Genomic DNA, 25632 nt, shown 5'->3' on the forward strand with positions numbered 1-25632 from the left:
CCACAAGAGATTGAACCAGCCTTGCTTGTCAATGTCCAGGAGCCTCTGGTGGAGGCGTGGGTCCACAGTGGCTGGTCATGTTGTCAGGGGGCACCAAATACAACGGTCCAGGGTGCTGGCATAAGTCGTTTTGAAGGAGGTCAGCATTACAGCCATTACCCTTCCAATAGTTTGGCTTCAGGCCAAACTACGGTAAGGGAACCCAGCCCCACCCATCAGCAGAAAACTGGATTAAAGATTTACTCAGTGTGGCCCCCACACACCAGAGCGAGGCCCAATTTTCTCCACAGCCAGTTCCTCCTTACAGGAAGTTTCCACAAGTCTCTTATCCTCGTTCATCAGAAGCAGACAAAATGAATACCACAAGCACACGTAACTAACCAAACTGACCACATGGATCACAGCCTTGTCTAACTCAACGAAGCCATGCTATGTGGGGCCACCAAAGATGGACCAGTCCTGGTGGAGAGTTCTGGAAAAACATGGTCCCCTGGAGGAGGGAATGGCAAACCTTTTCAGTATTCTGGCCTTGATAATCCCATGAACAGTATGAAAAGGCAAAAAAGTCATGACCCTGAAAGATGAACTCCCCAGGGTGGTAGGTACCCAATATGCTACCGGAGAAGAGCAGGGGAAATAGCTCAAGAAGGAATGAAGAGGCTGAGCCAAAGCAGAAACAATGCACAGTTGTGGATGAGCCTGGTGGTGAAAGTCAAGACAGATGCTCTAAAGAAAAATAGTGCATAGGAACCTGGAATGTTAGGTCCAGACTCAGGGTAAATTGGAAGTGGTCAAAAGGAGATGGCAACAGTAAACACTGACATTTTAGGAATCAGTGAGCTAAAATGGACTGGAACGGGTGAATTTAATTCAGAAGACCATTTTATCTACTGCGGTGGGCAAGAATCCATTAAAAGAAATGGAGTAGCCCTCACACTCAACATAAGAGTCTGAAATGCAGTACTTGGGTGCAATCTCAAAAATGACAGAATGATCTCTGTTCCTTTCCAAGGCAAACCATTCATTATTACAGTAATCCAAGTCTATGTCCCAATTAGTAATGCTGCAGAAGCTGAATTTGAACAGTTCTATGAAGACCTGGGTGTCCCTGGTGGCTCAGATGATAAAGAATCTGCCTGCAGTGCAGGAGACCTGGGTTTGATCCCTGGGATGGGAAGAACCCCTGGTGAAGGGAATGGCTACCCACTCCAGTATTCTGGCCTGGAAAATGCCATGGACTGTATAGTCCATGGGTCGCAAAGAGTTGGACACAACTGAGTTACTTTCACTGAAACTTTCACTGATGAAGACCTACAAGACCTTCTAGAACTAACACTCAAAAAAGATGTTCTTTTCATCATAGGAGACAGGAATGCAAATGCAGGGAGTCAAGACATAACTCAAGTAACAGGCAAGTTTGGCCTTGGAGGAAAAAATCAAACATGGCAAAGGCTAACAGAGTTATGTCAAGAGAATGCACTGGTCACAGCAAACACCCTCATCCAACAACACGAAATGACTCTACACACGGACAACCCCAGATGGTCAATACCAAAATCAGATTACGTTCTTTGCAGCAACAGATGGAGAGGCTCTATACAGTCAGCTAAAACAAGACTGGGAACCCCTCAGATCATGAACTCCTTACTGTAAAATCAGGCTTAAATCGAAGGAAGTAGGGAAAACCACTGGACCATTTAGGTATGACCTAAATCAAATCCCTTATGATTATACAGTGAAAGTGAGAAATAGATTCAAGGGAATAATCTGATTGACAGAGTGCCTGAAGAACTATGGACAGAGGTTCATAACACTGTACAGGAGGCCGTTATCAAAACCATCACTGAGAAAAAGAAATGCAAAAAGACAAAATGGTTATCTGAGGCAGCTTTACAAACAGCTAAGAAAAGAAGAGAAGTGAAAGGCTAAGGAGAAAAGGTAATATATACCCATCTGAATGCAGACATACAAAGAACAGCTTGGGCAGATAAGAAAGTCTTCCTAAGTGAACAATGCCAAACACTAGAGGAAAGCAATAGAATGGGAAAGACTAGAGATTTTTCAAGTAAATTAGAAATACCAAGGGAACATTTCATGCAAAGATGGGCACAATAAAGGACAGAAACTGTATGGAAGTAACATAAGCAGAAGATATTAAGAAGAGGTGGCAAGAATACACAGAAAATGTATACAAAAAAGATCTTAATGACCCAGATAACCATGATGGTGGGGTATGATCATTCACGTAAAGCCAGACATCCTTGAGTCCAAAGTCAAGTAGGCCTTAGGAAGTATTACTATGAACAAAGCTAGTGGAGGTGATGGAATTCCAGCTGAGCTGTTTCAAATTCTAAAAGATGATGCTGTAAAAGTGCTACAGTCAAAATGCCACCAACTCTCGAAAATTCAGCATGGCCACAGGATTGAAAAATGTCAGTTTTCATTCCAATCCTAAAGAAAGACAATGCCAAAGACTGTTCAAACTAGCACACAATTGCCCTCACTTCACATACTAGCAAAGTAATGCTCAAATTCTCCAAGCTAGGCTTCAACAGTACATGAACTGAGAACTTCCAGATGTTCAAGCTGGATTTAGAAATGGCAGAGGAACCAGAAATCAAATTGCCAACATCCATTGGGTCATAGAAAAGGCAAGATAATTCCAGAAAAATATCTACTTCTGTTTCATTGACTACACTAAAGCCTCCGATTGTGTGGATCATAACAAACTATGGAAAATTCTTTAAGAGATGGGAATAACAGACCAAATTAGCCTGCTGAGAAACCTGAATGCAGATCAAGAAGCTACAGTAAGAACCAGACAGGGAACAATGGACTAGCTCAATCTGGGAAAGGAGTAAGCCAAGGCTGTATATCGTCAGCCTGCTTAGTTAACTGGTATGTAGAGTACATCATGTGAAATGCCAGGCTGAGTGAAGCACAAGCTGGAAACAAGATTGCTGGAGAAATATCAATTATCTCAGATGTGCAGATGACACCACCCTCATGGCAGAAGTTGAAGAGGACCTAAAGAGCCTCTTGATGAAGGTGAAAGAGCAGAGTGAAAAAGCTGGCTTGAAACAACATTCAAAAAACTAAGATCATGGCATGTGGTCTCATCACTTCATGGTAAATAGATAGGGAAACAATGGAAACAGTGACAGACTTTATTTTGGGGGGCTCCAAAATCACTGCAGATGCTGACTGCAGCCATGAAAGTAAAAGACACTTGCTCCTTGGAAGAAAAGCAATGACAAACGTAAGCAGCATATTAAAAAGCAGAGACATTACTTTGCAGACAAAGTCCATCTAGTCAAGGCTATGGTTTTTCCAGTAGTCATGTATGGATGTGAGAGTTGGACCATAAAAAAGGCTGAGCATAGAAGAATTGAAGCTTTTGGACTGTGGTGTTGGAGAAAATTCTTGAGAGTCCCTTGGACCAGAAGGAGATCAAACCAGTCAATCCTAAAGGAAACCAGTCCTGAATATTCATTGGAAGTACTGATGCTGAAACTGTAGCTCCAGTACTTTGGCCACCTGATGTGAAGAGCCAACTATTGGAAAAGACCCTGATGCTGGGAATGATTAAAGGCAGGAGGAGAAGGTGAAGACAGATGATGAGATGTTTGGATGGCATCACCGACTCAATGGGCATGAGTTTGAGCAAACTTCAGGACAGTGTGAAGGACAGGGAAGCCTGGCACGCTGCAGTCCATGGCATAGCAGGCATGACTGAGCAATTAACACCATGGGAGACTGAGGGAGGTGGCCTAACTTCCTACTCCTTTAAATTAACATACCTGCATTTTCACTTTGTCTTTCTGACTATACACCTCTGAGTATCTGAATGTTGCATTTTTCATTTCAGCAAACCTGGAGTCAATACCAATCTTATTTTATCTCTAATACAACACTTTTGGGAGAATTAGGACACCAAATCACCTATCAGGTTAATCTTTGCTTCAGGAGATAAGAAGTAAAAAGGATTAATTTGGCATTGAGGGTGTGTGACTTTCCAGTCTATCCCTTGATTATCACTCTTTATCTTTTCTCATTTTCTAGATATTGCTGATGTCTGTATACTTTGTGTTATACAATTTCTTTTGCTATAATGATTTTGAGACAATTAGAATGATGTAGATAAATCACATAAGACTTCCTTTTTAAATGTTTAAATTGATGGTGATAACTGAAATAGTGACAGTTAAAATCTAATCATAATGCTAGATATCTAAAATAGACTCCATAAAAGAATTGCAAGTTATTTTGCAAGTGTCAACTGCCTACACATGCAGAATGTGGTTTCAGTTTTTTTTAAAAGCCAGATTTGGTTTATTGAAAGACTGCAGCAATATAGTTATCTACATATTTCACCTACTACTGCTGAGTTTAAAAAAATACTGTAATATATTTTATATTTATTTGCCTACTGAAAATAGAAATAAATCAATATACACAGCATAAACATTAGTTAATTTAATGAAAATACATTTTGATTAACCCAAACTAGGGGCACTTGGAAATTATACAGAAATATGGCAAATTTAAAAAATTATTTTTTCAACTGGCAGTGTATCAAGTTGTAGCTTGGTTGAAAATTTCTCAGATCAATTTGATGCTATTTTTATATTCTTAATAGATTAGAAATACATTGTCAGTCACTTCACGAAGGACTTTTCACATCTAATATTGTTACCGCTTTTAAGTATTATAAAATATTTTTAGTCAGGTGACTATTTTCATTAGAGTTTGAACCCTTTCTTCTATCTGATCAAATTAATAGAGTGTCCATTTGGAGACTATATTGGAAAATGTTCACTTGTAAACAACTGAATATACTGCAGTCTTTTTAAGGCAGGAAAGGATTAAAGGCAGTAAATTGGGCTTGTACATAAGTTTTTAAAAGGCAGAAGGTCACTCTCTAGATCCCAGGAACAATTTTAACACTGAAATCTATTGTAACTCTGCTAAAATCAAAGAATGTTGTCACATCATTGCAGATATTGATGAATCAACAATCTGCTAGCTTCAAGCAATGTGGATGGACCTAGAGATTATCATGCAAAGCAAAATAAGTTAGAAAGAGAAAGACAAATGCCACATGATACCATTGATGTGTGGAATCTAAATACAACTCAAGTGAACCCAGCTACAAAACTGGAACAGGATTGCAGATATAGAGATAAGCTTTGTGGCTGCTAAGGGGAAGTGGGGGAGGGAAGGACTGGGAGTTTGAGATTAGCAAATGAAGCCTATTATATATAGGATGGATGAACAACAATGTCCTACTATATAGCACTGGGAACTATATTCACTATCCTGTGATAGCCATAGTGAAAAATATGAAAAAGAATACATATAGGCATAGCTGGGTCACTTTGCTGTACTGCAGAAATTAAACACAACATTGTAAATCAATTGCACGCCAATAAAATTTAAAAAAAAAAGAGTCTACTAGCTTCAGGACCATTTTACCACTAGTATGATCTGTGCTACAAAATAGATGTCTTACATCCTGCCTTTATATAACCTAAGCCTTGCAAAAATGCATCCAATTGCTATAAATTATATTCCAAACTCTAAATGCAAAGAAATCTGGGCATGTACTTTTGCTTTATGAGAGATTATAGGAAAGGATGTTGAGTGAATAAATCCCAGTATTTGCCAAAGTCAACAACTACTCAACAGACGCACACAAACACATCTTTCTTATGCTTTAAGTTCTGAGCAATAGTACTGCAACAACAGCCTGAAACCAACTAACTTAACAGAAAGAATTCCTTGTATGTTCCTACCCCTTTCTCAAAATAGAACACTCAAACTCTGATCTGTCACACTTACATGCCTGGGTGGTATTCATTCTCCCTTTTGGATCAGTAAAAATCTGTCCTTAATTTCCTGTAACTTATAAAATTACAGGTAGCTCAGATGGTACAGAATCCATCTGCAGTGCAGGAGACCCCAGTTTGATTCCTGAGCTGGGAAGATCCCCTGGAGAAGGAATAGGTTACCCACCCCATTATTCATGGGCTTCCCTGGTGGCTCAGTTGGTAAAGAATCCGCCTGCAATGCAGGAGACCTGGGTTCAATCCCTGGGTTGGGAAGATCCCCTGGAGGATGGTCTGGCAACCCACCCCGGTATTCTTGTCTGGAGAATCCCCATGGACAGAGGAGCTCAGTGAGCTACACCTTGGAGTTACAAAGAGTCAGACATGACATAGTGACTAAGCACAGCACAGATAAAATAATATATCTAGTCTATTTATATAAAATAGTAGTGTAAAAAGGGAGAGGAAAATAAAAAATAAAATTAAATATTTATATACATAACTAATGAAAGAATTAAAATGCAGGATAAAATGGTAAATATGGAAAACTTTATATTAAATGAAAGAATGAATAAATAAAACAAAAGAGAATATTTGTACAAATATATGTTTACTGAAGACATCTGATAATAAAACTCTATTTTTAAGAATAATTTGTTGAGAAGGCCATGGAATTCTGATAACTTTTACTGGGAAATCCTATCAAACTTTGGAAATCTGCTGATAAGGGAAAAATATAAAGACTTACTTATGTAAATAATGTCCTATCACTGCTTTCTAAAGAAGACTTAGGATTCCTAATATGGTTGTATTAATGACTCTCATGTAATTACAGTAAAAATCACACAAAACTCATCATAAATTTCCCAACCTTATTATGTCAAATTAGTTTCCATATAAGATTCTTAGCACCAATATTGAAGAAATAATTTAAGACTTTAGAATACCAGTTCTATGACTTTGTTCCTACTATGCCAAAACTAGGAGAGTGTCATCAACTTTATTGTGATTTTTAAAACAAGCTTTGAGCAAAAAAAAAAAATTAATAAATCATTTTTGGGTGGTGATAGAAGCTTTCTAATTTTCAGAACTCATCTTCATCTGATGATAAGAACAAGAACATGCAAATTTTCTTTCTTTAAGCTCTCTAACACAGTTGCAAGAATGGGCCAGCAACAGAGTTAGTGTATTCCTTATGGTGATCTTGTTCCATTTTGGCAGCCATGTGGTCCACCACAATGTTAACTTCAACAGGCATTCACACTGGTAATGTAAGTAATTGGTTCATCAGTCTACGGTTTGATGTCATAACATCATGTTCCATCTACTAAAGGATTTTCACTAGTGTCAAATAAGTCAGACAGTGTCAAACAGTCCTGGGTGTTCATTGGAAGGACTGATGTTGAAGCTGAAACTCCAATACTTTGGCTACCTGATGCAAAGACCTGATTCATTTGAAAAGACCCTGATGCTGGGAAAGATTGAGGGCAGAAGGAGAAGGGGACAACAGAGCATGAGATGGTTGGATGGCATCACCGACTCAATGGACATGGGTTTGGGTAGACTCTGGGAGTTGGTGATGGACAGGGAGGCCTGGCGTGCTGCGGTTCATGGGGTCACAAAGAGTCAGACATGACTGAGCGACTGAACTGGAACTGGAAATAAGTCAGATAAATCAGAAAGGCAGTCACAGAGTTCTCCTTCTTTGAAGTTGACTATCTACAAATATTTTTCATACCTCTGTATGGTTCAAGTTATGCATAAAATTTTAATAGGTGCATACAAGACCACTGCAGCAGGGGGAGGGGTGTGGTGGGCATGCGAGGAGAAGAGTAAGCTCCAGGCTGAACACACTGAATCAAAGCCCAGGAACATTTCTCTGTCACTGCCGCATCTGGGAAAGCTACCACTGCCACTTCAAAAGCTACTTAGAGCAAAATGATGTTTCTATCTCCACTACAACCAGAGCTGTGATATAGAAAAACGGTGCCATCGCTATAGTAAGTGGCAGATTCAGGAAGGTTTTGTTAATAGCTTAAAACTATTCTGTTGCTACTGATATCAAATCTGATAAAATAAATGTCTTGTACCCTTTCTCTCTTCTCACCTGCCTTAGTTCCAAACTGGTAAAACTGTTGCAGAACCCAAACTTTAAGAAGATTGGAATTTCGTTAAGGATTTTTGCATCTATGTTCATCAGTGATACTGGCCTGCAGTTTTCTTTTTTTGTGGCATCTTTGCCTGGTTTTGGAATTAGGGTGATGGTGGCCTCATAGAATGAGTTTGGAAGTTTACCTTCTTCTGCAATTTTCTGCAATATTTTGAGTTAGATAGGTGCTAGCTCTTCTCTAAATTTTTGGTAGAATTCAGCTGTGAAGCCACCTGATCCTGGGCTTTTGTTTCCTGGAAGATTTCTGATTATAGTTTCGATTTCCTTGCTTGTGATGGGTCTGTTAGGATCTTCTATTTTTTTCTGGTTCAGTTTTGGAAAGTTATACTTTTCTAAGAATGTGTCCATTTCTTCCAAGTTGTCCATTTTATTGGCATAGAGCTGCTGGTAGTAGTCTCTTATGATCCTTTGTATTTCAGTGTTGTCTGTCGTGATCTCTCCTGCAGCTCAATTCCAGAAAAATAAATGACCCAATCAAAAAATGGGCCAAAGAACTAAACAGACATTTCTCCAAAGAAGACATACAGATGGCTAACAAACACATGAAAAATGCTCAACATCACTCATTATCAGAGAAATGCAAATCAAAACCATAAAGAGGTACCATTACATGCCAGTCAGGATGGCTGCTATCCAAAAGTCTACAAGCAATAAATGCTGGAGAGGGTGTGGAGAAAAGGGAACCCTCTTACACTGTTGGTGGGAATGCAAACTAGTACAGCCGCTATGGAGAACAGTGTGGAAAACTGGAAATAGAACTGCCATATGACCCAGCAATCCCACTTCTGGGCATACACACCGAGGAAACCAGATCTGAAAGAGACACGTGCACCCCAATGTTCATCGCGGCACTGTTTATAATAGCCAGGACATGGAAGCAACCTAGATGCCCATCAGTAGACGAATGGATAAGGAAGCTGTGGTACATATACACCATGGAATATTACTCAGCCATTAAAAAGAATTCATTTGAATCAGTTCTAATGAGATGGATGAAACTGGAGCCCATTATACAGAGTGAAGTAAGCCAGAAAGATAAAGACCAATACAGTATACTAACACATACATATGGAATTTAGAAAGATGGTAACGATAACCCTATATGCAAAACAAAAAAAGAGACACAGATGTACAGAACAGGCTTTTGGACTCTGTGGGAGAAGGTGAGGGTGGGATGTTTCGAGAGAACAGCATCAAAACATGTATATTATCTAGGGTGAAACAGATCACCAGCCCAGGTTGGATGCATGAGACAAGTGCTCGGGCCTGGTGCACTGGGATGACCCAGAGGAATCGGGTGGAGAGGGAGGTGGGAGGGGGGACCGGGATGGGGAACACATGTAAATCCATGGCTGATTCATGTCAATGTATGACAAAAACCACTACAATATTGTAAAGCAATTAGCCTCCAACTAATAAAAATAAATGGGGAAAAAAAAAGATTGGAAAGAATGCGGAACAAGTTAATCATATTATCCGCCACATAAGCAAAGCACTAATTTTGCATTTGTTTTCCTTTCTTTAACAAAATGTAAGACTGACTGATTCTGATGAAATAAATTCTACAGGGTCAAAGATCAAGACAGGATTTCCATGTTCAATCAGTCTGAACTTGAAACTGAAGGTTGAGTTCCAGATAATACACATATGAAAGGATAGTTTTAATATTCAGGAACATGAAGTTTCTTTCTATAGTGAGTAGCAAATAAAAGGTTTTCTTTTGTTTCTTTGTTTTGTTTTTTAACATGACTCTAACCATCTGAATATATTAAATCCCATCTCTGGAATTCAACTTAATTTGGAAACTTGAACACTATTCTATAATTAGATTTCTAAGCCATGATTATCTTTGGAGCACTGTCTATCGTTTAGATGTATCCTCTGTAAATTCCTACTGCTGCTCAGGGAAAAGATACATGAATGTCTAAATTCAAATGTATTATCCTTATTTCTTATTAATCTGCCTTCCTACACATAACTCAAAAAAATTCTGATCTGTGCAATGCATTAACTCCACAATTTTACCATCACCACTTTGCTGACATGCAGTCTAAATCATTCACAGTCATTTTGATTGTTATTAGTTATTAGTTTAAGATGAAACAGAGATAATTCAAACAGTTCTAATATTTTCTTACACACGATAATAAGAACCACTGAAACTCAATGGCATTAGGGAAAAACGTCTTAAGCTTCATTAATAGATGCAGTTATATCATTACTTCTACTGATATATTTTAAATGTGTTTTGAAGGAATAATGTTCCGCGGTATCTTTGGTATGTGTCAGTGCACAAGCAGGCATGTGTGTGTGTGTGTATGTTTTATAATAAAAACCATTTCATTTTTCAAGGGTTACTATGTAAGGACCAGTTCTGTATATTCTCAAAATTCCAAAGGCCTTTTGCCCTCCTATTTTCATTCTACATAAGGTTTAGAAAACTAGATGAATTCGTGTCATTACTAAATTGTGTGTCATTGCAAATTGAAAGTTTAGTATTAGTTGGTTTGGGCATCCCAGGTGGCTCAGTGGTAAAAAACCCACCTGCCAAGCAGATGTAGGTTCAATCCCTGGGTTGGGAAGATCATCTAGAGAAGAAAATGGCAACCCACTCCACTATTCTTGCCTGGGAAATCCCATGAATAGAGGAGACTGGCAGTCTACAATCCATGGAGTCAAAAAAGGGTCAGATATGACTTAGTGACTAAACAACAACGTTAATGCTTTAGTCACTGACCCTTATAATGATGCATTTGCATTTTTAAGAAGTAGAGTTATAACTTTGTATTACAAGTTTAAGATTACAAGCAGGAATGGTACAACTGTAAAAAACAAAATACTATAGGTTTGATGGTGTTCCTGCCATTGAAATTTCCATTGTAATATAGACAGTATTTATTTTAAAATACTTTCCTGCAAGATGACTCAGAGGACTATCTTGATAACATTTTAAAGCATCCATATTTATTTCCTGAAACTTATCTACTAAAAACTCACTTTAAACCCAGGTAAAGTGATAGAAGATGAGAGTAAAGATCAAGAGAAACAAAGTTGCAAAAAATATATTATGAAATCAAATAATTTTCAGGCGAAGTTGCATTAAATTTGGAAAAAGAAAATGACAATGATTTTTTTTTCATTTTTTTCCCATTTATTTTTATTAGTTGGAGGCTAATTACTTTACAATATTGTAGTGGTTTTTGTCATACATTGACATGAATCAGCCATGGATTTACATGTATTACCCGTCCCGATCCCCCCTCCCACCTCCCTCTCCACCCAGTTCCTCTGGGTCATCCCAGTGCACCAGCCCCGAGCACTTGTCTCATGCATTCAGCCTGGGCTGGTGATCTGTTTCACCCTTGATAATATACATGTTTTGATGCTGTTCTCTCGAAACATCCCACCCTCACCTTCTCCCACAGAGTCCAAAAGTCTGTTCTGTACATCTGTGTCTCTTTTTTTGTTTTGCATATAGGGTTATCGTTACCATCTTTCTAAATTCCATATGTATGTGTTAGTATACTGTATTGGTCTTTATCTTTCTGGCTTACTTCACTCTGTATAATAGACTCCAGTTTCATCCATCTCATTAGAACTGATTCAAATGAATTCTTTTTAATGGCTGAGTAATATTCCATGGCATATATGTACCACAGCTTAAATGAAACTGCAAATATGGATAATGTACATGTGAAACTATTTATGATTCTTTTGCTTCTACAAAGTTTTAAAGAAAAACTAACAGAAGAGTACACAAGAAAGGCATTCTTTTTCATCAAACAATATTTTCTGTGTTTAAACTGTCTCATTTACATGTTATCAGTCTTCATCTATGGCAAACTTCTAAGTGGAGCATTGGTCATAGAATCATTAACCATAGTTTTAAAAGTATTCTGGCATATCATAATGGAATAAAATACACCAGATTAAAGAGAAAATTTCATAGAATTATAATTTTGTTGTTAGTTTTCAGTTGCTAAGTCATGTCCAACTCCTTGAGACCCCATGGACTGTAGGATGCCAGGCTCCTCTGTCCTTCACTATCTCCCAGAATGTGTTCAAACTCATGTCCATTAATTGGTGATGCTATTTAACTTTCTCATCCTCTGCCACCCCCTTCTCCTTTTGCCCTCAATCTTTCTCAGCATCAGGGTCTTTTCCAATGAATCGGTCCTTTGCATCAGGTGGTCAAAACATTGGAACTTCAGCTTCAGTATCAGTCCTTCCAATGGATATTCAGGATTGGTTTCCTTTAGGATTGACTGGTTTGGTCTCCTCACAGTCCAAGAGACTCTCAAGAGTCTTCTCCAACATCACAATTCAAAAGCATCAATTCTTCAGCACTCAGCCTTCTTTATGGTCCAGCTCTCACATTCATACGTGACTACTGGAAAAACCATAGCTTTGACTAGATGGACCTTTTTGTCAGCAAAGTGATGTCTCTGCTTTTTGATATGCTGTCTAGGTTTGTCATAGCTTTTCTTCCATGAGCAGACGTCTTTTAATTTCATGGCTGCAGGCACCATCTGGAGTGATTTTGGAACCCAAGAAAATAAAATTTGTCACTGCTTCCACTTCTTCCCCTTCTGTTTGCCATAAAGTGATGGGAACAGATGCCATATCTTTGATTTTTTTAAAGTTGAGTTTCAAGCCAGCCTTTTCACTTTTCTATTTCACCTTCATCAAGAGGCTTTTTAGTTCATCCCTTTCTGCCATTGGCATGGTGTCATCTGCATATCTGAGGTTATTGATATTTCTCCTGGCAATCTTGATTCCAGCTTGTGATTCCCCAGCCAGGGATCGAAGCTGTGGCCCCTGTCTTGTAAGGTGGATTCTTAACCACTGTAATACCAGGCAAGTCCTCAGGCAGGGAGTTTTAGTTTTGTTTTTTAATTGGAGGCTAGTTACTTTACAGTATTGTAGTGGTTTTTGACATACATTGACATGAATCAGCCATGGGTGTACATTTTTTTTTTTTTTTTTTGGTTTGTTGGTTTCTGCCTTAAAAATTTTTTTTTAAAGCATGACTGTACCTCATCATGAAGTGTTCAGTATCAGATCTCTGCTTGCAGTCTGAAACTAGCAGATAAATAATTCAGTGAGCAAGGTTGTGCTTACATATAGTGCCTGAAACTGCTATACCTGCCTTGCAACCAGGAGAGAAGACCCCTGATAAACTGAATTTGGCAGAGCAGGAGATGAAAGCCTCCGGTTCTTTGCTGATATTATTAAGCCACAAATTAACCTAAAAAGTGTCCTCTAGATATTTTTGTTTTGATTACACACATCTTGACATTTAATTCAATTTAGTTTGTGCATTTGTAGCCCGAACAATTCTGATACGATAAATGTCTTTTATATCTCAGAAAAAAAAAGAAAAATTCAGAATATCTCTGTATTAGTTGTCCTTTGCTGTTAAACAATTCAGTCACTTTCGACAACCCTCATTTATTATCTTAAAGCCTGTAGAACAGAACTCGGGATAGATGCAAATGGTCCTGCCTCACAATGCTGAGATGTGGGAGAGATGTGCTCTTCTCTGGAGACCCTGGGGAAGAATCCTATTTCAGGCTCATCTAAGTTGTTGGTTGAATTTAGTTCTATGGTGTGGAGGATTCCTCTTTCTTTCCTTGCTGTAGCCAGGGTCTGCTTCTAGAGAGGACCCTTCTGTCATTGCACAGGAAGCTCTCCACCTTCAAGCCAACAATATTATGTCAACCTTGAGCTTCCGATTTCTCTGACTTGTCCATTTCCTCCTAGCTGGAGAAAATTCCCTGTTTCCAAAGGGCTCACATGATTATATGTTTAGGCCTACCTGACAACCCAAGGTGATCTATTTTAAAGTAAATCGATCTTAATCATATCTACCAAGTCCTTTTTTTCATGATATGTAACATAATTACAGCCATGAAATATCATTAGTGGTGTTAGGGCAGATAATCTTGGGAGGAGGGGGCATTTTCAGAGTTCTGCTGTCACATTCATTAAGGAAGAAAAACAACAGCTTTCAGATTTCTGCCATTAAAATATGTAATTTTTATAAATTTTTCTTTTAAATTAAAAAGATTTTCCTTTTGATACAGTTGTCAGTTTTAAAGAACTAATTTTCAGATCATTTGTTCTGTGAAGAAAATAACTACAAAGAATAGTAAGGTAAATAAATAGTTTATAGGTCTGAAGCAGAGAAGCATTAACAGAGCTAACAGCGGAAAAGTAATGATATGCAAACTGTTCAGTCAAGAAAGGAGTTCACCATTCCCACACAAATCCAGGAATACTTCCAAAACACAGTCTGTGCTCTGTTCTTGTCAGAGAAATCAAGGGGCCCACAACTGTGTCAGATTATCCCACAGAGATTTGTTGTGCAAGATGTTTCCTGACTGATTGCATCCTTGGGAGTGTGTTTGATTATGTTTCTAGAAATTCGGTTGTAAACAAATACTTAGTGCTGTTATCTTTAATAAGCCTCTAAGAGAAATGATAGCTAAGTCTAAATGGTTTGGGATTTTTATTTTTTAATGGGCCAAGTCTTCCCAGAAATTTCAGACATTGAGGAAGGCATTATCTTCTTTCTGATATTTAGTTGTTACATTAACCAGGAAAAAAAAAAAAAATATATATATATGTATGTATATGTATATAAAAAATATATATATGTATGTATGTATATGTATACATATGTGTGTGTGTGTGTGTGTGTGTGTGTGTGTATACACACATCTCAGAGCTAACATGGTTGAAATAGTAGTGGTGAAAATGTACCAAAATGGAGAAATTATTTCCAAGGATGCAAGCTATGAAGAAGAGGAGGGCTTTCCATAAACTAATATGAAGTGCATGTTTAAGCCAATATATTATATGACATACTTATCAGCAGGCTAGTCATATCTTAATACTACATAAATCATAATTTCAAGGAATTCAACATAAAAAAGCCAACATTAGAGTTAGATTGATTCAAATTTTCAGTCTAGCTCAACTTGGTATCACATTTTTATAGCTGTAACTTTCATATTATACAGGTTGAATGCTCTTTGTGATTGGGAAAAAAAAAAAAGTACAGGAAGCCCTCAGTCACGTGCAACTGAAGAGATCCAAAAGTGAGCTTTGCTAAGACAATGCTTGTTAAATGCAGCAGGATTTTCATGGGTCTTTCTCATGGCAGTTCCACTGTGCTCTTCCTGTGCTAAAGAAAACTTTTCAGAGACAGTAGAGATGGTATCTGTCTTTGACCCAAAACATTTCTGGAAGCAGACTCAGAAAGTAGCATTACTTCCAAGGGAAACTAGATATTCTTCAGGAGCCAGAAGAGCAAAGGATTTGAGGCCGTGAGGTGCTCAGATTTGTCCGTACCCGATTCATCTCTAGAATTCACACAGCTTAACAGTGCAAGGCACATGAGAGACATTCAGTTAATATTAAGCATTGATTGCGATTCATTTACTATTTCAACTATTGTGAATAAAGAAATCACACTCCTACATTCAACAAATATAGAGATCATTAGGGAAGAACTTACGAAGACATCACTAGGAGTAAAACTATTTATGAGGAATGAGAGTTATAAAATTTATTTACTTGTGGTTACTATCTCAAAAAATTCAAAATCATATGTCTGACAGTAATGTCAAATAATAAATATGAGCATAAAATTTTTATCATTGTCATTTATATAATAACAAAAAGTAAAAATTGCTTTGTAAGGCTATATAAATTTTTTGTGACACTTATGATGTTTAAAAATTTACAAAGTTATCATAAGTAGTTGAATAAGCAAAGGGTTTTCAGATTTGGGACTTCTCTGTCCTAAATGTGTCGTTGTTGTTCAGTTTCTCAGTCATGTCCAACTCTTTGTGACCCCATGGACTGTAGCACATCAAGCTTCCCTGTCCTTCACCATCTTCTAGAGCTTTCTCAAACTCATGTCCATTGAGTCAGTGATGCCATCCAACCATCTTGCCCTCTGTCATCCCCTTCTCCTCCTGCCTTCTATCTTCCCCAGCATCAGGGTCTTTTCTAATGAGGCGGCTCTTCACGTCAAGTGACCAAAATATTGGAGCTTCAGCATCAGCCCTTCCAAGGAATAGTCAACACAATAAATGCGTTGACCTGCATCATTTCTTATCTATTCATGGTGACATGAGCACCTTTTAGGGGCCTCCCTGGCGGCTCAGCGATAAAGAAACTGTCTACAATGCAGAAGACTCAGGTCCATCCCTGGGTCAGGAAGATCCCCTGGAGGAGGGCAGGGCAACCCACTCCAGTGAACTTGCCTGGAGAATCCCATGGACAGAGGAGCCTGGCAGGCTGCAGTCCAGAGGGTCACACAGAGTCGGAAATGACGGACATGCCTAAGCAGCAGCAACAGCCACTTTTTATAACATGGCAACTTCTGTGTGAGAAGGGGCATCCAATAACATGTTTGAAAGTACCAATAAAGCACACACTTTTTTATCCTGCTGTGTCTGCTACTGGAGATGTTGAAAGCCTGTGAGATTTCTCACCTGCTTGGAAGCACTGGACTTCCCTGGTGGCTCAGATGGCAAAGTGTCTGTGGGAGTCCCGGGTTCGATCCCTGGGTCAGGAAGATCCTCTGGAGAAGGAAATGGCAACCTACTCCAGTACTCTTGCCTGGAAAATCCCATGGATGGAGGAGCCCAGTAAGCTACAGGTTGTGGGACTGCAAAAAGTCAGACACGACTGAGCAACTTCACTTCACTTCAGGAAGCATTAATGACCCTAAAACATTTTAAAGGGATTATGAATGGTAGACTGTGGTAATGCCTTTTATCAGTTTCCATTAGTTGGATTCCCTCTTATCCACAAATGTTTTCAAGTCGCTCAAATGTCATATTAGTCACAGTGGCTAAAAACTTTTTAAGGGAACTGACTTTCAGACTACAGGGAAGTGGTTCCATCTCTAACATTTTATTACAAGTTAGGGTTACCTTATTTTTTTTTTTATTAGCAAGCCTAGTAAGCATTTAGGTTTTATGATTTATAAATTATTTAAAAATATTTTATTATTTAAAATAATTTTCAGATATTGAAAACTACTTTCTATATAGAAAAACAGAGTCTGGTGTGATGGTAGAAATTAGGAAGAACATGGCCAAGATGTGAAAATCCACCCTTGCTAAAGCTATCTCCAGCAGCAATGGGATAGACTAACAGATCAAAAGCAAGGCTCTGAATAGAGCTGCTAAAGAGGAACTGCTCCAATTATTTGACCTGGATAATAATTCATAATGAACCTATGGCTATATATTTATTAATATATTTTTAAAACATGCAAGGCCATGTGGTACACATCTCAGCTTCAAGAAGAACAAAATAATTTATATATTCTAGTTGAAAACAAGGAAATAGACAAAGATAGTAAAGAAAATGAATAAAGAAAGCAATGGGGTGGATGTTCTTATAATCGAGATTAACAAGTTTCAGCAAGTACTCGTTCAGAAAAGATGTTGCTGGAGAAAGAATACACCTAACAAGAGAGAATTGCTCAGGAAAACCCTCTGTGAGGACAGAGAATGTTAAATTGAAGGAGGGGGTGTGAGAAAAGTCACTCATAGGAAAAGTAGAGAAAAACTTGTTTAAAGCTTTTAAAAAGAAAACAGTATACATGTAAAGAGTTTAAGGCACAAAAAAAAGTGTTTCTTTTTTTCTTTTTTTATAAAGAAAATGGAAGACCAATGACCTAGAACTTAAGAAGTGACTCCAGAGTGAAAACATAGCCAGGCCACACACCAGCTGGTAGATATCAGAGCCGTAATCACCACAGACCTTCAGCCTGTGATGGCAGCTCCCAGTCCACCCACCGGTAGGCTGGCAACAGGCCTGGGGTTCCTGGGCCCTGGCCCCACTCACCAACAGGCCAAGACCAGCTCTGAGAAACCATGGACCCATCAGCCAGGTGCCATGACCTACTAGTGAGCCTATGTAAGCTTCATAGCTTCACAGACCCTGTAGCCAGCTGTGGCAGGAACAGACCCCACCTACTAGTAGGCCAACACCAGCTCTAGGACTCCCTGAGATATACAGCCAATTCCAGGGTTCAGCACCACCCAGCTATGAACCAGCCCCAGTTCTTGAGGCTCTAGGCCCTGCAGTCATAGACCCTACCTTGCTCTGCACACCAGTGGGGCAGTACTAGTGCATAGGCCCTGGCCCCACCAAACAGTGGGAAGACATCAGCCCAGGAACCACTGCAGCCCCATAGTCTGCCTTGTCAAGCTTCAGCTGCCAACACAACAGCAAGCTGGCACCATACCAGGTAACCCCAGGCCCCATCTCTGCCCACCAGCAGGTCAACCATCCTTGTAACACCTTGGAATGCTTCATCAGTGCCCCCAGGATCCAGCCCTACCTACCAGCAGGCTGATACAAGCTTTAGAAATCCCTTGACTTTGCAATCAAAGAACCTAGAACTCAGCTTAGTGAGCTGTCGCTAGTGTCAAGACGCTCTGGGCCCATGTTCTGCCCACCAGAAGGCTAAAACCAGCTTTGAAGCACCATGGATCCCTAAGCCAGCCACCTTGGGATCCAGCCCCACTCAACCAGCTGGCCAGCATCAGCTTTGGCACAGCACAGGACCCACAAGGAGCTATGATAAGAAGTAGCAGGCCAACATTAGATCCAGGAACACCTGGATCTAACAGCCTCACAAACACCCACCCCAGGTCTTGGCTCTGTCCATCAGGAGGTCAGCACTAGCCCCAGGATACCCTGGGGTTCTGCAGCCAGCCATCTGTGACCTGGTCCCATCAATAATAACTGACAGCCGGCACAAGGCAGGACCTGGCAACCAACTTGACTAGAGGCCAGCCACACCTACCAGTCTACCCACAGTTATCAACCTGCCTCAATAGAAGGACCCATACAGCCCACATAGGGGGAAAATCTAGAGTATATAGATCTAGCAAACAGTAGAGAGTGTGCTGCTGGAATCATAGGATGCTCATCCAAAAGGCCACTTTCTTCAAAGCTGGGAGACATAATAAGGACAGTTTAAGAGATCTTATAGACAACATTAAGCATATTAACACTTGCATTACTGGGATTCTAGAAAAAGAAGACATAAAGGGCTGAGAACATATTTGACAATGTAATAGCTGAAAACTTCCCTAACCTGTTATAGGAAACAAATAACCAAGTCCAGAAAGCGTACAGAGTCCCAACAGGATCAACTCAACACATTATATCTGTCTGGACAGATCATCCAGACAGAAATTTAGTAAGTAAACACTGGCCTTAAATGACCTATTAGAAAAATGGACCTAATAGATATACATAGAACATTTCATCCATAAACAGTATAATACATTATTTTCTTGTGCACATGGAATTTCCCCAGGATAGGTCACATGCTCAACCACAAAACAAGTCTTAGTAAATTTAAGAAAATTGAAATCATATCTAGCATCCATTCCAACTACAACAGTATGGCACTAGAAATTGACCACAAGAAAAAAACTGGTAATAAACACAATCACATGGATGGAGAGGGTGTGTGTGCTAGGTTGCTTCAGTCATGTCCTCTCTTTGCAACTCTATGCACCATAGCCCACCAGGCTCCTCTGTCTGTAGGGTTCTCCAGGTTAGAACAGTGGGGTGGGTTGCCATGCCCTTCTCCAGTGATCCTCCCAAGCCAGGGATCAGACCTGCATCTCTTATGTCTACCTGCTTTGACAGGTGGTGGTTCTTTACCACTAGCACCACCTAGGAAGCCCATGGAGAATAACAGTATACTACTAAACAACCCATGGATCACTGAAGAAATCAAAGAAAAAAAATATCTGGAGACAAATGAAAATGAAAACAATGATTCAAAATCTATGAAATACAGCAAAAGTAGTACTAAGAGGGAAGTTGATGTCTGTAAAAGCTTAACTCAAGAAACAAGGAAAATCTAAAATGAACACCCTTACCTTATACCTAAAGGAACTAGAAATAGAAGAGCAAACAGATTCTAAAGTTAGTACATGGAAATAAATCATAAAGATCAGAGCAGAAATAAATAAGGTAGAGACTAAAAAAATACAAAGATCAGTGAAATGGAGAGCCGGTTCTTTGAAAAGATAAACAAAACTAATAAATCATCAGCCAGATTCACCAAGAAATAAAGAGGTCCCAAATTAATAAAATCAGAAATGAAGTTATGAGCAAAGGAAACAAAATTAAAAATAAACAGTGGGATCTAATTAAACTAAAAGCTTTTGTACAGCAAAGAAAAAGGTAACCTACTGAATAGGAGAAATATTTGCAAATTATATGACCAATAATGGGTTAATATTCAATATATAAAAACAGTTCATACAACACAATACCAAAAAACAACCTTAATAAAAAAAATGGACAGAAGACCTGAATAGACATTTTTCCAAAGAAAACATGCAGATGACCAGTAGGAACATGAAAATATGCGCATCACTAATCATCAGAGAACTGTAAATCAAAACTACAATGAGATATAACTTCAAGATGGTCACAATTGGATTGGTTATCAACAAATTGACTACAGTTAACAAATGTTGGCAAGGATATGCAAGGAACACTTGCACACAATTGATGGAATGTAACTTGGTACAGCCACTACAGAAAACTGTATAGGAGAAGAGGAGGTTCTCAAAGAACTGAAAATCCAGCAATTCCACTCCTGGGTATAGATCCAAAAGAAAAAAAGAAATAGTAATTCAAAAACTATATGTGATTCAATGTTCATAGCAGCATTATTTACAACAGTGAAAATATGGAGGTGATCTAAATGTCCATCAACAGATAAATGGATAAAAAAGGATGTTTTTTATATATATAATAGACTATTACTGAGCCATAAGAAGAATGAAATTTTGCCATTTTCCACAACTTCAATCAACCTAAAGGGATTTATGCTTACTGAAATAAGCCAGATAAAGACAAATATTGAAGGTTATCATTTACATGTGGAATATAAAAAATAATACAAATGAATATAATAAAAGAGAAACAGACTCACATGTATAGAGAACATAGTAATTGCCAGTGGGAAGAGGGAAGGGAAAAGGGTTAGAGAGAGAGAGCAGGTTAAGAAGTACAAACTACAATTTATGAAATAAATAAGCTACAAAGACATACTGTATAGACAGAGGGAATATAACCAATAATTTATAATAATTTTAAATAGAAAATAATCTATAAAAATTTTTAGTAAGTATATTTTATACCTGAAGCTAATATAATATTATAAATCAAGTATACTTCAGTAAAACAATTAAATAAGTATAATGTAGGACCTTGAAAGTCATTGTAAACAGTTTGGATATTAATCTAAATGCAATGGGAAGCCACTGCCAACTTTCACCATTTTGTTTCCATTTGAAATGATTATTCTGTTTCCTGAGTGAAGATTAAATTGATTGAAGAAAAATAGTAAGAAAGGATATAAGAGACTATTGTATAGACCAGGGAAGGAATGTTGATGACATGTAGTTGAATTGATGAGGTGGAAATTGTTGCAAGTGATGGACTGGTCATATAATGTGAAGGTTGAATCAACAGAATTTGCTGGTTAATTGAATGTGGAGGATGAGGTGAAATCAGAAACTAAGAATGGCTCAGATTCCAAGCTCAAGCAATAATATGTATAATGAGGAATTCATGAAGATCGGGGAAAATGGTATCAAGTTCTGTAATAATTAAGATTGACTCACTGAAGTTATCTGACAATTTAAAATCCTAAAGATTCTCATGAGGAAAATATTTTCTTTTTACAAGCTTTTGTTTATTTAGATTGTCACAGGTAGTCTAATATCCATCATCTAAAACATAAATTATTGTTCATTTTCCAGTCTGTTATAAACTCCTCTTCTTTGAAACATGAGAAAAAGTCTGATATAAAATAAATGTGTGATATTTGGGTGAGATAAGACAAATTCATACCTGCCTCATGTCTGTTTCTCAGTTATTCTACTTTTTCCAGAAGTGTGAACAAAACTGTCTTGACATTCATTGCATTATGATTGGTATAAAATTATTGGAACAGCTCATAAAACTTGAAACTAGTTTTTAAAAAGACTTAAAAATCATCAGAAATAGATTACACTGACAAAAAATTTAAAGTAAATACCTAAGGAAAACATTGTAACTGGTGTCAAAATTTAATCTGACAATTTATTTTGCATGTCTCTGATAGCCAGGATCCATGAGAACCCCAATGATCACGACCTCCTGGTATTCACATTCTTGTAGAGACAGGCCCCTCCCACAGTGAATCAGAGCTGGGCTCTATAACCCATAGAATATGCCAGAAGTGATATATCACTTCTGAGGGGAAATCATTAAAGATATTGTATATTTTCCTCTCTCGTGTCAGCTCTGAGATCTCGGTAGCTCAGGGAAAGCTGGCTTCCATGCCTAAGAAGTCTCCATGGTGAAGAACTGACATTTCTGGAGAACATCTAATGAGGGACTAAGGCATGTTATTAATATCATATGAGTGAGTTTGAACGGAGATCCCCCAACCCTCATCAAACCTTCAGATGACTGCAGCTCTGGCCAACATCTGGATTAAAATCCCGTGAGAAACTGAGTTCCCATTACTAGCTGTTTCCAAATTCCCAGCTTACAGAGGCTGTGAGTTAATAAATATGAGACAATAAATACATTCTGAAAGTTTTGGAGGTAATTTGTTTATATGGCAATAAAAAAAAACACACACTAATGCTCCATTTCTTATAAGAAACAGAGGAAGAAGTGAATCTTCCATGTTAAAGGAGAGGAGAGATAAGGATGCCATGAAGTCAGAATGAGAGATGAAAATTCATCTTTGAGGAGGGACTGATGGAAAAGTTGTCTGGGAAGGATATATTAGTACTTTCAATATAATGTCTGTAACTACAATTATGACCAGGTAAAAGAGAAAGACAGTATGCTTGTACTCAAGAGTCATAGTCCTAAATGTCTTATTAAGAAAACTGAAAAACCAAGGCAGATTCAGAAAGAGTGTTCTACTAACACCAGATCTGTGAGATGTTCTGTGAAGAAAAAGAGGCAAGTGAAAGATGTGGGAAACAGAAGGCATAATCTCATTGAAAAAATATCACAATGAATATTTGCACAATAAATAAACCTATTTACCATACTTTCACCCTCAGAGTTAGTCTACTTGGACTGCTATTATAAAAAAAAAACACAAAAAACCCAAAGGCTTAAGGCTTTAAAAAGAAATGTCTTTTCCCAGACTTGTGGAGGCTGAAAGTCCAAGATGGAGGTGGTCGGCAGGTTTGGTTTTTACGGAGGCCTCTCCCCTCGGCTTGTACACGTCTGCCTTCTCTTTGTATTCTCACATGGCCTGGTCTCTGTATTCACATTCTCCAGTGTCTCCCCTTGTATGTCTTAATCTCTCTTTATGAGGACATCAGAGGTATTGGATTAAGCACTATACATAAAACCTCATTTCACCTTAATTACCACCGTAATGGCCCTGTCTCTAAATACAGTCATATTATGAGCTACCAGGGTTTAGGCTCCCAGAAGGCAGTGGCACCCCACTCCAGTGCTCTTGTCTGGAAAATCCCATGGACGAGGGGCCTGGGAGGCTGCAGTCCATGAGGTTGGAAGAGTCAGACACGACTGAGCGACTTCACTTTCACTTTTCACTTTCCTTCATTGGAGAAGGAAATGGCAACCCACTCCAGTGTTCTTGCCTGGAGAATCCCAGGGGCGGGGGAGCCTGGTGGGATGCCATCTACAGGTTCGCACAGAGTCGGACACGACTGAAGCGACTTAGCAGCAGCAGCAGGGTTTAGGCTTCAGTATATGGATTCTAGGGGGACACAGTCTATTCCATAACACCCACATTTTCCCAAATTATTGGACTATGAAACCTGTACTTAGACAAAAGGGCATCCCTGATGTCTAGGAATTCATCAAATTAGTTCTCAAAGTACCTTAAGTAATCTCTTTTCTCTAATGTGTTCTCTAATAAAACAGTCACAGAAAATTCAGTGTCTAAACTCCAACAATCTGCCATACTCAATAGGAAAATGCATTCCTGCCCCTCATGAGCCACATTTCACTCCTTTTGTCTGTGTGGCGCCATCAAGAAAAAAGAAATCATTGTGCTCATTTAAAACAGGTGGAATTTAATCTAGAGAAATGGTTTCAATATTGTTGAAAAAGGCAGAATGAGGAGCAGTGAAAGGAACAAAGGAAAAACGGTAATACTGAGGTGTCACCCATCCTGTTGTGTAACCCACAAGCTTGTGACTGCTGCTGTTTTTGGAGATTTGTTATATTTGGTTTCGGGTCCACTCCCAAACTGCAGCAGTGACAAGGGTTATAGGATCAGCAAGCATGCTGCCTGTCCTCAAGATTCCAAACTAACCTGAGCCCTCCTGTTGCCATAAGGCAACCTCCAGCAGTTTTCATACTTTGGGAGATAGAAGATTGACGTGTCTCTCTTCGTTCTGCCTTCTGATTTCCTACCCCTGTTTCCTATTGGCAGTGGCCTAGAGGAAGCCTCTAATGGGAGGGTGGGAAATAAAGTTCAAGACTCCCAGCCCCAGCAGTCTGAGACTGAGAGACAGGTAAATAGCTAACACAGTGGTGGCCCAGTCTGTGGTCAACTGTACTGTATACTTAAACAAAACAAATGCGGTACAATCACTGCAAACAAAATGAAAGTCCTGCAGATGATGCAATGACTGATTGAAGTGAAAAGAGTAAGAAGCCCTGAAAAACACTGAGTTAGCTTTCAGATATTTTTGCAAGAAAGATTCTCTTTGAATCTTTTATAAAAGTCAAATATGAAGCTCAAGATATAATATCATACTACTTGGTGTCATTAGTAAAACAATGGTACAAAAATTTAATACTATTTATTTCTAAAATTAGCACATTATAATACTAACACAATTTTAATAGATAATACTATTAACTAATTTCCATTGTTTTTCACTTTATTTTGTAAAATACAGGTGCAAATCAAAATATTAAAATTATCTTCCATGAAATTAAATTTCCCTTCCTAAGTGGATCCACTGAAATCAGACTTTTTCCACTATCAGTTTTCTCAGAGAATGGAAACTTCTGTAATGCCTGTCAGTATGCTGAAAACCACTTTTCTACCAAATACATTTTGGGGAACATTGATGTAAGAATAAAAGTCAGATTTGCCACAATGACTGCTTTTCTATAAAGTGGGGAAATTTGGCTTACTTCATGACTGATGTAAAATTTCAGGATACTTCCTCAAGAGTATGTGATTAAGAACAGTAGTTTTATAAGGCTAAAATATAAACTAAAGAACTTATGCGTTCCTTTTCTAGCTATCAATTCTGATATATGCGCCATGGGCTTTGGTTCAATATTAGTATGTGTGTTGCTTATGAGTTCCTGCAGTTCTGTGCTCCCGTGATTTACAGTAAGGATAGTCTTGAGTAAATTTTTGCAGCAATAAAATAATATTTTGTGGAAAATCTGTTTTTACCTTGTGCTTCACTGATACCCACATGGCTTATTTTATTTTTTTCCTATATGGCTAAGGGAGCCAGGCAGATGGTTAAATAAATGCTTCAAGCATGTTAAAATTAAACTTGACATTTCTGATTACCTTGGCAGATACTGCCACTGGTTTACCACAATGAAATT

Source organism: Odocoileus virginianus, chromosome 21, assembly GCF_023699985.2.
Source record: "Odocoileus virginianus isolate 20LAN1187 ecotype Illinois chromosome 21, Ovbor_1.2, whole genome shotgun sequence".
Classification (NCBI taxonomy): domain Eukaryota; kingdom Metazoa; phylum Chordata; class Mammalia; order Artiodactyla; family Cervidae; genus Odocoileus; species Odocoileus virginianus.